Raw genomic sequence first — 12,743 nt, 5'->3', positions numbered from 1 at the left:
TAAGTACATGGAATAAATACATGGATCGCATCAATCAGTTAGAGAACATTTAAGTATTTCTTTAAATTGGGAAATTTTAGGTCGCCATTTAAAATCCTTTTTTCAATATTTGTTCATTTTGTGGAAATTTGATACTCTTCAGGATTTCAGCTTTAAGATTAAGTTGACACTGTATCCGGATGTACTTTGTTTATACTACAGTCAATTGTCAATATTATTCTGTTCAGACAACATCGAGTTATCACTACAAATTAATTAGCGGTTCATCTTAACAACAGAGTAATGAAAAACAATAAATATATGTAGGCAACACAACACTTAAAACCAAAATATATTAATTTTAATTACATGAAGTGATGAAATGCGATTTTCGAGTTTAATTTAATAACTAAAATTCAATTAAATATCGATTAAGACTGGTATTATACGATCATCTCCAGTTGAATTGCTTACTTTTTAATTCCTTAATATTTCAATGCATTGTCTGCTTAGCATTCAATTTGTATCACCATTTCGTATTTTCCAAAAAGTTAAGCCATATCGTAGCGTTCACAACATAAATATAATCATGATAATAATATATTTCAGTTGTTATTTGTTCGTAGGAAAACGCATAAATTACTCTGTAAATACACGGATAGCATTAATCAATTAGAGAAGATTTAAATATTTTTTAAGTGTGAAATTTGAGGTCAACAATTTAAAATATGTGTTTTTCATTTTGCGAAAATTTGACAATCTTCAGGATTTCAGCTTTAAGATTAAGTTTACAATTTGCCTGTATCCGGACGGAGGTACATAGTATTAAAATAAGTCAATTGTCAACATAGTTCCGTTCAGAGCACATCGAGTTACACTACAAATTTATTAACAATTCAACATTACTCAACTGAGTAATGACAAGCTGTAAATACATTCAGGAAACACAATTAAAACCACAATATGTCAAAGTTAATTTCAAATGAAATGTTTCTTTCAAGTTTGACATTTAATAATTCGAGCCGACTAAAATGTCAATTAAGACTGAATTTGAAAACGTTAAATTCATTAAAATTCAATGTTTGTCTGTTTAGCATTAACTGTGTATCACTATTTGATGTATTTCTAGTTTTCAAAAATGCTTAGCCGAATCGTTCACGACTTAACAGTAATCATGTTCATAATATATTTCAGTTGTCATTTTATTGTAGGGAAACTAATAAGTTACCATGTAACTACATAGAATAAATCCATGGAACGCATCAATCAAATAGAAGAGATTTAAATATAGTTTTAAGTCGACAACTTCAAATATATGTTCATTTTGTGAATACTTGATACTCCTCAGGATTTCAGCTTACAGATTAAAATGACAATCTATCCGGAAATACGTATCTTTATAGTCGAGTAATAGTCAACATTATTCGCTTCAGATAACAGCGAGTTGTCACAAAACTAATTAGCAGTCTTAACTTCACAACTGAGTAATGACAAACAGTAAATAAATGTAGGGAACACTTCAAATACAACCCCAATACATGTATACTAATTTGAATTACAGTTGATATGTGATTTTCGAGATTAATATTTAATAAATTCAAAATTAATTAAATATCGATTTGGACTGACGTTATACGATCAAGTCCAGTTGAATTGCTTACTATGTAAATCCTTAATACTTTAATGCATTGTCTGCTTCGCATTCAATTTTGTATCACTATTTGATCTATTTCTGGTTTTCAAAAATGCTAAGCCGTATCGTAGCGTTCACAGAAACATAATATATTTCAGATATTTGTTTGAAGGGAAACGCAAAAGTTACTATGTAAGTACATGGAATAAATCCATGGATCGCATCAATCAGTTAGAGAAGATTTAATTTTTTTAATTGTGAAATTTGAGGTCGACAATTTAAAATCTACTATTTTTTCATTTTGTGAACATTTGATACTCTTCAGGATTTTAGCTTAAAGATTAAGTTGACAATTTTCCTGTATCCGGACGGAAGTACATTGTTGGTTATTAACGTTAATCATAACCTTTTGGATAATATGGCCATATGTACACCACGAATTTTACTCTTTAAGTACAGTCAAACCTATACACCTGCAAATGTTTAAGGGATGGCAGGAACTAAATATATAAATTTTAAATGCATTTTATATTTTAGAAAATTATAAACTTTACTAGATTTTGCTTTCCAGTTTGTTTCGTTCCTGCAGAAGGTGCCAAAATAAACTAAGTTGGGAAAGAAGTTTGAGACTATAATTCATAAATGTTTAATTCATTAAATTTTTCATGCTTGTCCGTTTTCAATTTTGTATCCCTATTTGGTATATTTTAGTTTTAAAAAAAAATGCTTAGCCGTATTGTAGCTTTCACGACATAAAAAAAAATCAGAATAATTATATATTTTAGTTGCTATTTGTTAGAAGGACGCATAAGTTATTATGTAAGTACATGGAATAAATACATGGATCGCATCAATCAGAGAACATTTAAGTATTTCTTTAAATTGGGAAATTTTAGGTCGCCATTTAAATTCCTGATCAATTATTTGTTCATTTTGTGAAACAATAATACTCTTCAGGATTTCAGCTTTTAGATTAAGTTGACAATGTATCCGGATGTACTTTGTTTATAGTACAGTCAATAGTCAACATTGTTCGGTTCAGGCAACATAAGTTATCACTACACTTAATTAGCGGTTTATCTTAACAACAGAGTAATGAAAAACAGTAAATATATATAGGCAACACAACAAATATAATCACAATATATTAATTTTAATTACAGATGCAATGCGATTTTCGAGTTTAGTTTAATAACTAAAACTCAATTAAATATCGATTAAGACTGATGTTATACGTTCAACTCCAGTTGAATTGCTTACTATTTAATTACTTAATATTTCAATGCATTGTCTGCTTAGCATTCAATTTTGTATCACTATTTGAGCTTTTTCTAATTTTCAAACATGCTAAACAGTATCGTAGCCTTCACGTAATCATGGTAATAATATATTTCAGTTATTCGTTTGAAGAGAAACGCATAAGTTACTATGAAAATACATGGAATAAATACATGGATCGCATCAATCATAATTTTTTTTTAATTGTGAAAGTGGAGGTCGACAATTTAAAATCTGTGTTTTAAACCATTTGCTCATTTTGTTAAAATTTGATAAAGTTCAGGATTTCGGCTTAAGTTGACAATTTTCCTGTATCCGGAAGGAAGTATATTGCATTTTAATAAGTCAAGTCAACATTAATCGGTCCAGATAACATCGAGTTGCACTATAAATTTATAAATAATTCAACATGACAACTGAGTAATGACAAACCGTGAATATATTGAGAGAACACAATTAAAATCACAATCTGTCAAAGTTAATTGCAAATTAAATGTTTCTTTAAGTTAGCTTTTAATAATTCAAACGGATTTAAATGTAAATTTAGACTATAATTTGTAAATGTTTAATTCATTAAAATTTAATGCTTGTCTGTTCAGCGTACTATTTTGTATCCACCATTTTCTACATAAGAAAATGCCTGTGCCAAGTCAGGAATATGACAGTTGTTATCAGTAGTGGGTATCACTGCATAATATGTGTATCCAAAGTCGTGGAGAATGGAGAAAAAAATCAAGGTATAATCCGCGCGAGGGACAGCTTGTAGGAAAGGATTAAGTTGTAAGATTAAGTTGTAATCCGATTATAAAATTGAAAGGTGATTAAAGCTGCGAGGTTGATAATATGTTAATTAATGAAACTTAATTTTTTCACTAATTAAAGAGAAATGAGTGTTTGCTTTTGTAGACCCCGAATTTCAAGCTTGGTTTCATCCTTTGCAAAACAATATGGTCATCTACTCAAATTCAAATGACTACTTCAAGAGAGAAAAATCTAAAACGATATTTTGTTCAAGGAAAGCTATGTTTACTGCATAGGAAACTCAACTTAGATAACTTGAATATGAAAAAGAAAATAAATTAATCGAAGGAAATAGGGAATTTGATTTGACGACAGCTTTAGAGAATGTGAAATTGATGTTCAACAATACACAAGAGTAAAGCAAATGATTAAAATCACATCATTTTAAGAAAAATATGAAAGTAATTAGTATACAACTATACAACTATTCAAATTCAAATTATCATTTCAAACGAGGAAAAAAATGTAAAACAATATTTTGCACGATGTTTACGGCATACAAAACTTAACTTAGTTAAATTGAATATTAAAAAGAAAATAAAGCGAACCAAATAGGAAATTTGATTAGACAACAATTATGCTTTAAGCTATAGAGAATGTGAAATTGATGTTCATTGCCTTCTTTATCCAGCATTTTGACAAACTAAATTAATTTAACGAATTTTAATACTCGTGTTGGTATAAAACGATTGATGCATTTTGCCAAACTAAATTAATTTAACGAATTTTATTACTCGTGTTGGTATAAATCGATGTATATAAAAAAAAAAAAATCTTCAGAGAATTATGTTGACATTGTCAATTAAGGATTAACACATCTCTTCAATAAATATAAATAATCAAACACCCTTAATCGATAATGTCCTTTTTATATTTCTAATTCATAATTAAACTGAAAATATAAATATTTCGAAATTATAGGCGGAACTTCACACATGTTCTCCCACTGTAACCGGACTTAAATATTCATAATTCAACATCCCTTAATCGATAATTACAGTTTCGAACCTCAACATAATAGGTTATTTAATGCGTAGGATTAAAAAATGATATACACGGACCTGAATATTTTAAACAGTTAGAACGTTTGAGAATTTGACGACTAGTTTTACATTTTTACTTTGAACGAGGATTATTAGTGTAAAATAAAAACATTACATCGGAGGTTGAAATGGAAAAAAAAATATATTGACTAAGAATAGTTAGACCACCAACGAATCCATATAATCATGGAAACGTACTTGTGTGAACGTTGTGTACTTTCTTTTTCAACTAAGTATAATCGAAACCGCCACGTTCAAACTAAGCACTGTGATAAAAGGAATTTTGAGTGTTAGAAATGTCATGAAACATTTTCTCGTGTAGACCAAATGAAAATGCACGTTAAAAACTGTACGGTGCTCGCTGTAAATTTTGTGAACTTACCTTCCCCAGTAAAGATGAGCTGCAATCCCACATTCTTAGTGAACATCAAGATGGGAAGTTTTGTTGTAGAAACTGTAAAAAGACCTTCTCCAAGAAGAATATATGCTTGCAACATATCAATAACTGTAGAACGGTAAGGTTACTTAACTACTGAATTTCAACTAAGATACGGTGAAATCTGCCTTAAACGTGCCCTTCGGGAGTAAATCTATTGATCAATTTAGGCAGGTGATCGCTTTTCCATCATACAATGAATTGACATGAAATTTTCAGAACGTGTACATTTTAGAAAGGGTCGATTTAGACAGGTTTCACTGTATTTAAAACTCACGAATTGAAGAAAGTCAACTCAACTTAGTGAAGGAATTTTCCACATTTTATACAAGTAATATGTATATAACATCACTATAAGTCCTTTAAAGTTTGAAGTTTCAGTTTTAGAGTTTTAAGTTTTTCTTTAGAACTCCTCAACTTCTCACGCAGTTTACTGTTTTCTTCTATTAGTTCCGGGTTTTCCCTTTGGGAGTCTGTCTCCCACTCAATGGACTGTGAGCTGTCCATAAATTCACTTATTATACGTTGATCCTCCTAGAAAAGAATAAATTATTTCACTGTACAGAAAATAATAGTAATAATTTTTATCTCAGACTCTGGATTATTAATTAAAGAATCAATTAAAATTTAGCTTACAGGTATAAATCAGGTATAAATCACGCGATTGTGATAAATAATCCAAATTTTCATAAATGAAATAAAAAAAAAAAAACTGAAAAAACAGGAAAACTTAACACCATACACAACTTCACAGAAATCACTTTTAGATACTCTTTTCTCTATATATATATATATGAAAGATTAGCGTAAAATATTTCAATCAACATACCTCATGTTTAAGACTAGCAGGTGACCTTTCATCAACCTAGAAAAGAAATTCAACTTTTCAGTCAAGTCAAATGACATTTACATATATCAACAACTCGTACTAATAATGTTAAGGAAAAAAACATACTATTAAATTCTATCTAGGAAAAAAATATGAAAATGATTTCCATGCTTAATTAATTCGCCATTTTCTATCTTGACTTTACCCACACTCAGAACTATTTCCAGTGTTCTCAAAGTTTAAGATGCGTTTTCACTAAAAAAAAAACCCACTTACCTGATAGCAGTAGTAGGGATTGAGCTTTTTTAGGATACCGTAAAAACGTAAGGTTCTAAGGTTCCAAGACGGCGGCCAAAAGGGACTTCCCCGAACTTTAAAATAACCCAAACTCCAACAATAGACGTATATGTACTTCCATATAAGGTCATGATACCGTAAATTAATCTCAAGGACATGTTAATTACTTAATCGGATTATGAGGCAAACGTTAGCAGTTCATTGCGTCATATTTCAACCAATGAAAGACCAGAACTATATATCCTAAGCTGATAACGAAAATAGTCTTTAGAATACGTCATACAGGTGACAAGTAAATAGTTTCGTCATTACTAGTATTTGGTTTTTATACATTATTAATAGTGTCTTTACCCACAAACGATACTCTGTCATTAATATTACAGACTAGGGGAATAGCTCTGGTAGCATGGATGGAGGCGATAACATACGGACACATAAAAACACATCAGCTTCCATTTATACATTTTAATCAGACAAAGATTGACGTCACAAACATAAATACAAAATACTGGCAAACGGGGAACAACTCTCTCTTACAAACAGAAACATAATCTGATCATACATACTGATATATATATAACATTAATATATTATCGGAAACATTAATGAGAAAAACACTCGCTGTTAGCAATTTAAAAATTATATCACTTTGACGTATTTGATTTGTGTTATTATACCATACAAGTTTTTTTTAGTAATAAAAATGATTTTGACGTTATTAGTAAAAGAGAAACCGATTTATTTCCGCCATTAAATTCTACCTAAATGTCAGTAAAAAGTTGTTTTATTCCTTGCTGTCTGAAAAATTTCCGTCATTGAACAATAAGTGTTTGTCTAAGGTATAATAAAGCATTATGTACCTGCAAAGCTTGATCACGACATCTTCCAAAGAAATATGGTAGTTGGTATCAATTTCTCCAGACATCAAACAAAAACTTGGATCGTTGCGGTATAGTTTTAGTTTAAGGGATAACATATTTAACAGGTATCTATCCATCTCAAAGATATCGGAAAAAATTGGTCCCTCCATTTCTAATGTTTTTGAATTAGAAATAAATTTTCTGCGTTCATACAGTCCAGTGTTTGTTGATATTTCATCCATGTGACCATATCTATCTTTTAAGTATAGACTAGAAGATAATTGTGTACTCTTTGCGTCCTGGCCATACTGTAGTAACGTTTTCATCATACATTTATACGGGTAATACGTATTACTAGACGTTACCATTTGTCCTTGTATATAAACATCCAATTGCGACCAAAGCGACTGTAAAAATAAGTTCACAGGTCCTACCGTATCGCCATCTTGTAAATCCTCACCATTTGCTTTTTTCACTTTTAATTTCACGTATAGTTTTGATCTTTTAAGATCAATATAGTCCATACCATTGTTTGCACATAAATCGAATTATATAGGATTGTAAGCGGTTATTTGACTAACAGGTCTACATTCCTCGTATGTTATACTTTCAACACCTACTTGATATGACGGTATCTCAAAAATCTGTAACTCTGAGGGTTGTGCTTCAATAAAATTATCTTTTGTTAACAAGGACATTATGATGAAAAAATATCCCTTTTACGTTTTTAACAGTTTTATCTTTTTTCAATTTCTTCGTCTTCTTTTCACCTCCTCTGCTTTGTGGTGAATGATGATATTTTCTCTTTCTGTCCGTTTTATTTATACTCTCAGCGTTAGTTTTTATCTCTTCTTTTGCTTGATTTACAATTTGTTCACTAGGTGATACTAAACGCACCTCGAAGTTTGTTTTTTTTCTGTACGAATAGGGTGAGATTTATTCGAAATTGGAATCATAAATGATCCCGATTGCGATCCTTTGTTATATCCAGATTTCATATGACCTACGTAAGCATTGGATTGTCCATTAATTACATTCTGATAATATCTAGACCATAGATCAACATTGGGAATGTACATTTTATCAATGTTCGACATATCTATTCTAAAATAATCTTGGTATAAATTGTAGTGTAAACGACAAATTATTCTTCAAAAATGAAGCGTTTTCTCCGTGTTCGTCTTTTATAAGAAATTCTATGACTTGAATTTCGTTTTTCTTTATTGGTAAAAAAATTGGAAAAGACAAAATATAATTCCATGTACTCATATCCGTGGGAAATATTCTTCTCAAAAGAGAATACTGTATATTAGGGAAAACATTTACTCCACTACATACATCACAAAACAAGTATAATTGATGATTGTTCTTTTTTGTAGCTTTTTGATCAATGTAAAAATCTAACATCTCCAGTTTCCATTCACCTTGTAATTGTAAAACTTCATTTAAACACACTTTGAATTTGAATGGTGAATTATTAGGGTAATATGCATCTGATTGATCACTTCGAATGAAAATTATATGTTCCATTATGATAAGGATTGAATTTGTTCTTCTGGTATGTATTCGTCGTACGAAGGAGGCCACCCTTGAAAACGAACCAAGTACTCAGTTTTTCCTCGTCTTTTTCTCTTCTTTATAATTTTTTCAATTATCCAAAGACTATTTTCATCTTTCTCTACTCGTTGGAGCTCACTAACATAAAAGGTCCCCCTTATAAATTCATCTCCTTTTATATTTGAAACCCTGTAAAGATCGATATTTTGTTGTCTAAATCTTTGCACCACTTTGAATATCTCTTCAGTCCATCTTTGGCTATAAGATCGATCAAAAATATGAGCTATATTTGACAGTCGAACTAAAGAACCTATTTTATACTTGTATTGTTTTTTCCTCTTTTTGTTTGTTTGTACTTTTATTTCTTTGACATGAATCTTCGTAGATGTTGATGAATGAAATATTAATTACATCATGATTAAACTTCAAACGTTATCAATAACAAGAATTTCGTCATAACAAAGTTTATATACCTTTTTTTTTCTTCATCTAATTAGAAGTTTTTTCATCCTTCCTGATAACTCCCTTTCTCTTATAAGATTAAACATGCAAGGATTATTTCTAACACTTACATCATCTTTCTTATCATCTTCCTCAGAACTGATTTCAATCAGCTTTCTTTTTTTTACACTGTAGAATAAAAAGTAAAACTATTACCTATATTGTATTAAACATTTATATTGTAAAGAAATTGTAAAAAAGAAAACTACACTTAGAAATAATATACTTTATAAAATATGTTTACTTTTAACTCTTTCTTAGTAATATTGTTAACACTATATAACTTAAAGTAAGTTAAATGTATACCTACATTTCTCTCTTGGTTTCCCATATTATTTTCATTAGTGAGGTCTATCATCTAAAAATAAACATGTATATGTATAGGTTTAGAATAAAAGGATCCGAATAAAAATATAACAATTATAAGAAGAAAATTAACTTTACTTGTATACTATTAACATATTTAATTTGTTAACGTTGACATTTACAACCAATAGTAAATAAATAGATTAAATCATATAGATTTGGAAAAAGATTTGCTTATCTATATATAGTTTTCAATAAAAATGAAAGAACATGCAAATTTATACTTTTATGTTTTTTCTCTGTTTTACTTAAATACATCTCCCCCCAGATATCACTTTCGTTGTGTGGATTAACGTCTTTAGGTGCAATGTTTTGTAAACTTCTATGTGGAGTACCATTATAACTTTTTGCAAAATTTTGTAAGTTGTTAATATATTTATGTGTTCTATTCTTTGTGAAAAAGCGAAACATTTTGTTTTTAATAGTTTGTAGAACCCTTTCAGCGTAATTTGCATGAAGTTCATTCTGAGCTGAAAAATGTCGAACACCGGTACTTTTAAATAGCAACTATGTCTTTTTGGCTAGAAATTCTTGTCCCTTATCAGTTCGAATTTTTTGCGGTTTTGCCTCACTGAATATCTTTTTAAATGCTGATGTGACTTCGTTTCCTGTTTTATTTTTCAGTGGTTGTAACCAAAGGTATCGTGAAAAACAATCAACAACAACTAACACGTATTTGTAATTTTCATTTTCTAAGGAAAATTGTTTTAGATCCATTAAATCAGCATCCCACAAATTATTCAACCCGGTGGTATACACTCTTATTCTTTTAAATGAACGACGAGGTGTTTTTTGTAAACTGTAATTATCTTGTGAATTCAACCACCGTCTTATTTTATACCGACTAACTTTTTTACCATCTGCATTCACGATATGATACAGTTTTTCAGCAGAGGCATATGCAGCTGGTCCACCCACATCATAATAATATTTACTCAGGAGAGTATATAGTTCCTCATTCATACTTAACACAATTTGAACTGAATGCATACCACATTTTTTTCTTTTTTTAAGTAAAGTTTCACATATCCTTGATTTCACAGATAAAGTAAAGAAAAAAAAACATTTTTTTTTTTATTAAGGAATGTAAATATTTACATCTTTTTAATTTTTCTTAGTTCTTATGTGAAACTTTACTTAAAAAAAAAACAAAAAAAAAACAAACAAACAAACAAACAAACGCAAAACCACACACTCCCACTATATCATTAAATAAGAAAAACAAAAGAATAATTTATATGTGTTTTTATAATTTATTAGTAGAAAAGATTTTATCTAACTCTTATAAAACACATATATACAGTCAAATTAAGTTCATATGTATATAACACACAAGTTCCCATATATACACATCACACAAGTTCCTGGTTTTCTTCTAAGACATTCATAATCTATTGATTTTCTTTGATGTTTTCTTTAATGTTTTCTTTTTTCTAATCCTTGTGTTATAATCCACTTCCATATTCTGAAAAAAGATAAGAGAAAATAATTATTTAATAATTAAAATCATCACTTTACCAAAATCAACACTATACTAAAATATTTAATCAAGTGATATCATACGTAATCGAGAAAAAAGGAAGAAAAAATGGCTGCTACTTTGATTTTGTGTTTGTTGTTTTGTGTAGGAAGTGTAATGATTGTGGAAGGTGATATACATATATCATCTTGTTGCAGAGTGGAAGATTTGTTAGATTGTTCAAGGGAAACAGAAGAGAGATTTCGGGGAGAGGTGACTGATGATATAGAGAACATTCGTTTCAACAACATTAAGAGTAAAACACAGCTAGAAGATGTTGTATTTACCAACCATGTAACCATCATGTTAGAAAAATCACTGAATTTGTGCGGTGAATTAAATCATGATCTGATGATGATAGATGGGAAAATGTGTACAGTAAGTTTACGTTCATTTGATTAAAATGTCAACAGTTAACCCCATAAAAAAATTTGCATACATGAATATTCATTCCATATCTCAGTCACGTGACAAGATTATTTTAACATTTCTAGAAATGACATGAATCTTCGTAGATGTTGATGAATGAAATATTAATTACATCATGATTAAACTTCAAACGTTATCAATAACAAGAATTTCGTCATAACAAAGTTTATATACCTTTTTTTTTCTTCATCTAATTAGAAGTTTTTTCATCCTTCCTGATAACTCCCTTTCTCTTATAAGATTAAACATGCAAGGATTATTTCTAACACTTACATCATCTTTCTTATCATCTTCCTCAGAACTGATTTCAATCAGCTTTCTTTTTTTACACTGTAGAATAAAAAGTAAAACTATTACCTATATTGTATTAAACATTTATATTGTAAAGAAATTGTAAAAAAGAAAACTACACTTAGAAATAATATACTTTATAAAATATGTTTACTTTTAACTCTTTCTTAGTAATATTGTTAACACTATATAACTTAAAGTAAGTTAAATGTATACCTACATTTCTCTCTTGGTTTCCCATATTATTTTCATTAGTGAGGTGTATCATCTAAAAATAAACATGTACATGTATAGGTTTAGAATAAAAGGATCCGAATAAAAATATAACAATTATAAGAAGAAAATTAACTTTACTTGTATACTATTAACATATTTTATTTGTTAACGTTGACATTTACAACCAATAGTAAATAAATAGATTAAATCATATAGATTTGGAAAAAGATTTGCTTATCTATATATAGTTTTCAATAAAAATGAAAGAACATGCAAATTTATACTTTTATGTTTTTTTCTCTGTTTTACTTAAATATATCTCCCCCCAGATATCACTTTCGTTGTTTGGATTAACGTCTTTAGGTGCAATGTTTTGTAAACTTCTATGTGGAGCACCATTATAACTTTTTGCAAAATTTTGTAAGTTGTTAATATATTTATGTGTTCTATTCTTTGTGAAAAAGCGAAACATTTTGTTTTTAATAGTTTGTAGAACCCTTTCAGCGTAATTTGCATGAAGTTCATTCTGAGCTGAAAAATGTCGAACACCGGTACTTTTAAATAACAACTGTGTCTTTTTGGCTAGAAATTCTTGTCCCTTATCAGTTCGAATTTTTTGCGGTTTTGCCTCACTGAATATCTTTTTAAATGCTGATGTGACTTCGTTTCCTGTTTTATTTTTCAGTGGTTGTAACCAAAGGTATCGTG

The 12,743-nt window shown here is 29.2% G+C and overlaps 2 long non-coding RNA genes across 2 annotated transcripts; both read right to left on the bottom strand.

Annotated features, from left to right (window-relative positions):
- Positions 1 to 5,108: 5,108 nt before the first annotated feature.
- On the bottom strand, positions 5,109 to 6,566 carry LOC143052127 (uncharacterized). Its single transcript, XR_012970998.1, has 3 exons — positions 6,276 to 6,566; positions 6,000 to 6,035; positions 5,109 to 5,704 (listed from the first exon to the last, which is right to left on the bottom strand). It is a non-coding gene; the product is annotated as an uncharacterized LOC143052127 (long non-coding RNA).
- Positions 6,567 to 10,816: 4,250 nt separating this feature from the next.
- Positions 10,817 to 12,093, bottom strand: LOC143052128 (uncharacterized). Its single transcript, XR_012970999.1, has 3 exons — positions 12,040 to 12,093; positions 11,802 to 11,858; positions 10,817 to 11,045 (listed from the first exon to the last, which is right to left on the bottom strand). It is a non-coding gene; the product is annotated as an uncharacterized LOC143052128 (long non-coding RNA).
- Positions 12,094 to 12,743: the final 650 nt, after the last annotated feature.

Source organism: Mytilus galloprovincialis, chromosome 11, assembly GCF_965363235.1.
Source record: "Mytilus galloprovincialis chromosome 11, xbMytGall1.hap1.1, whole genome shotgun sequence".
Lineage (NCBI taxonomy): Eukaryota > Metazoa > Mollusca > Bivalvia > Mytilida > Mytilidae > Mytilus > Mytilus galloprovincialis.
The sequence above is the reverse complement of the archived record's forward strand: the minus strand, read 5'-3'. Positions and strand labels throughout refer to the sequence as shown.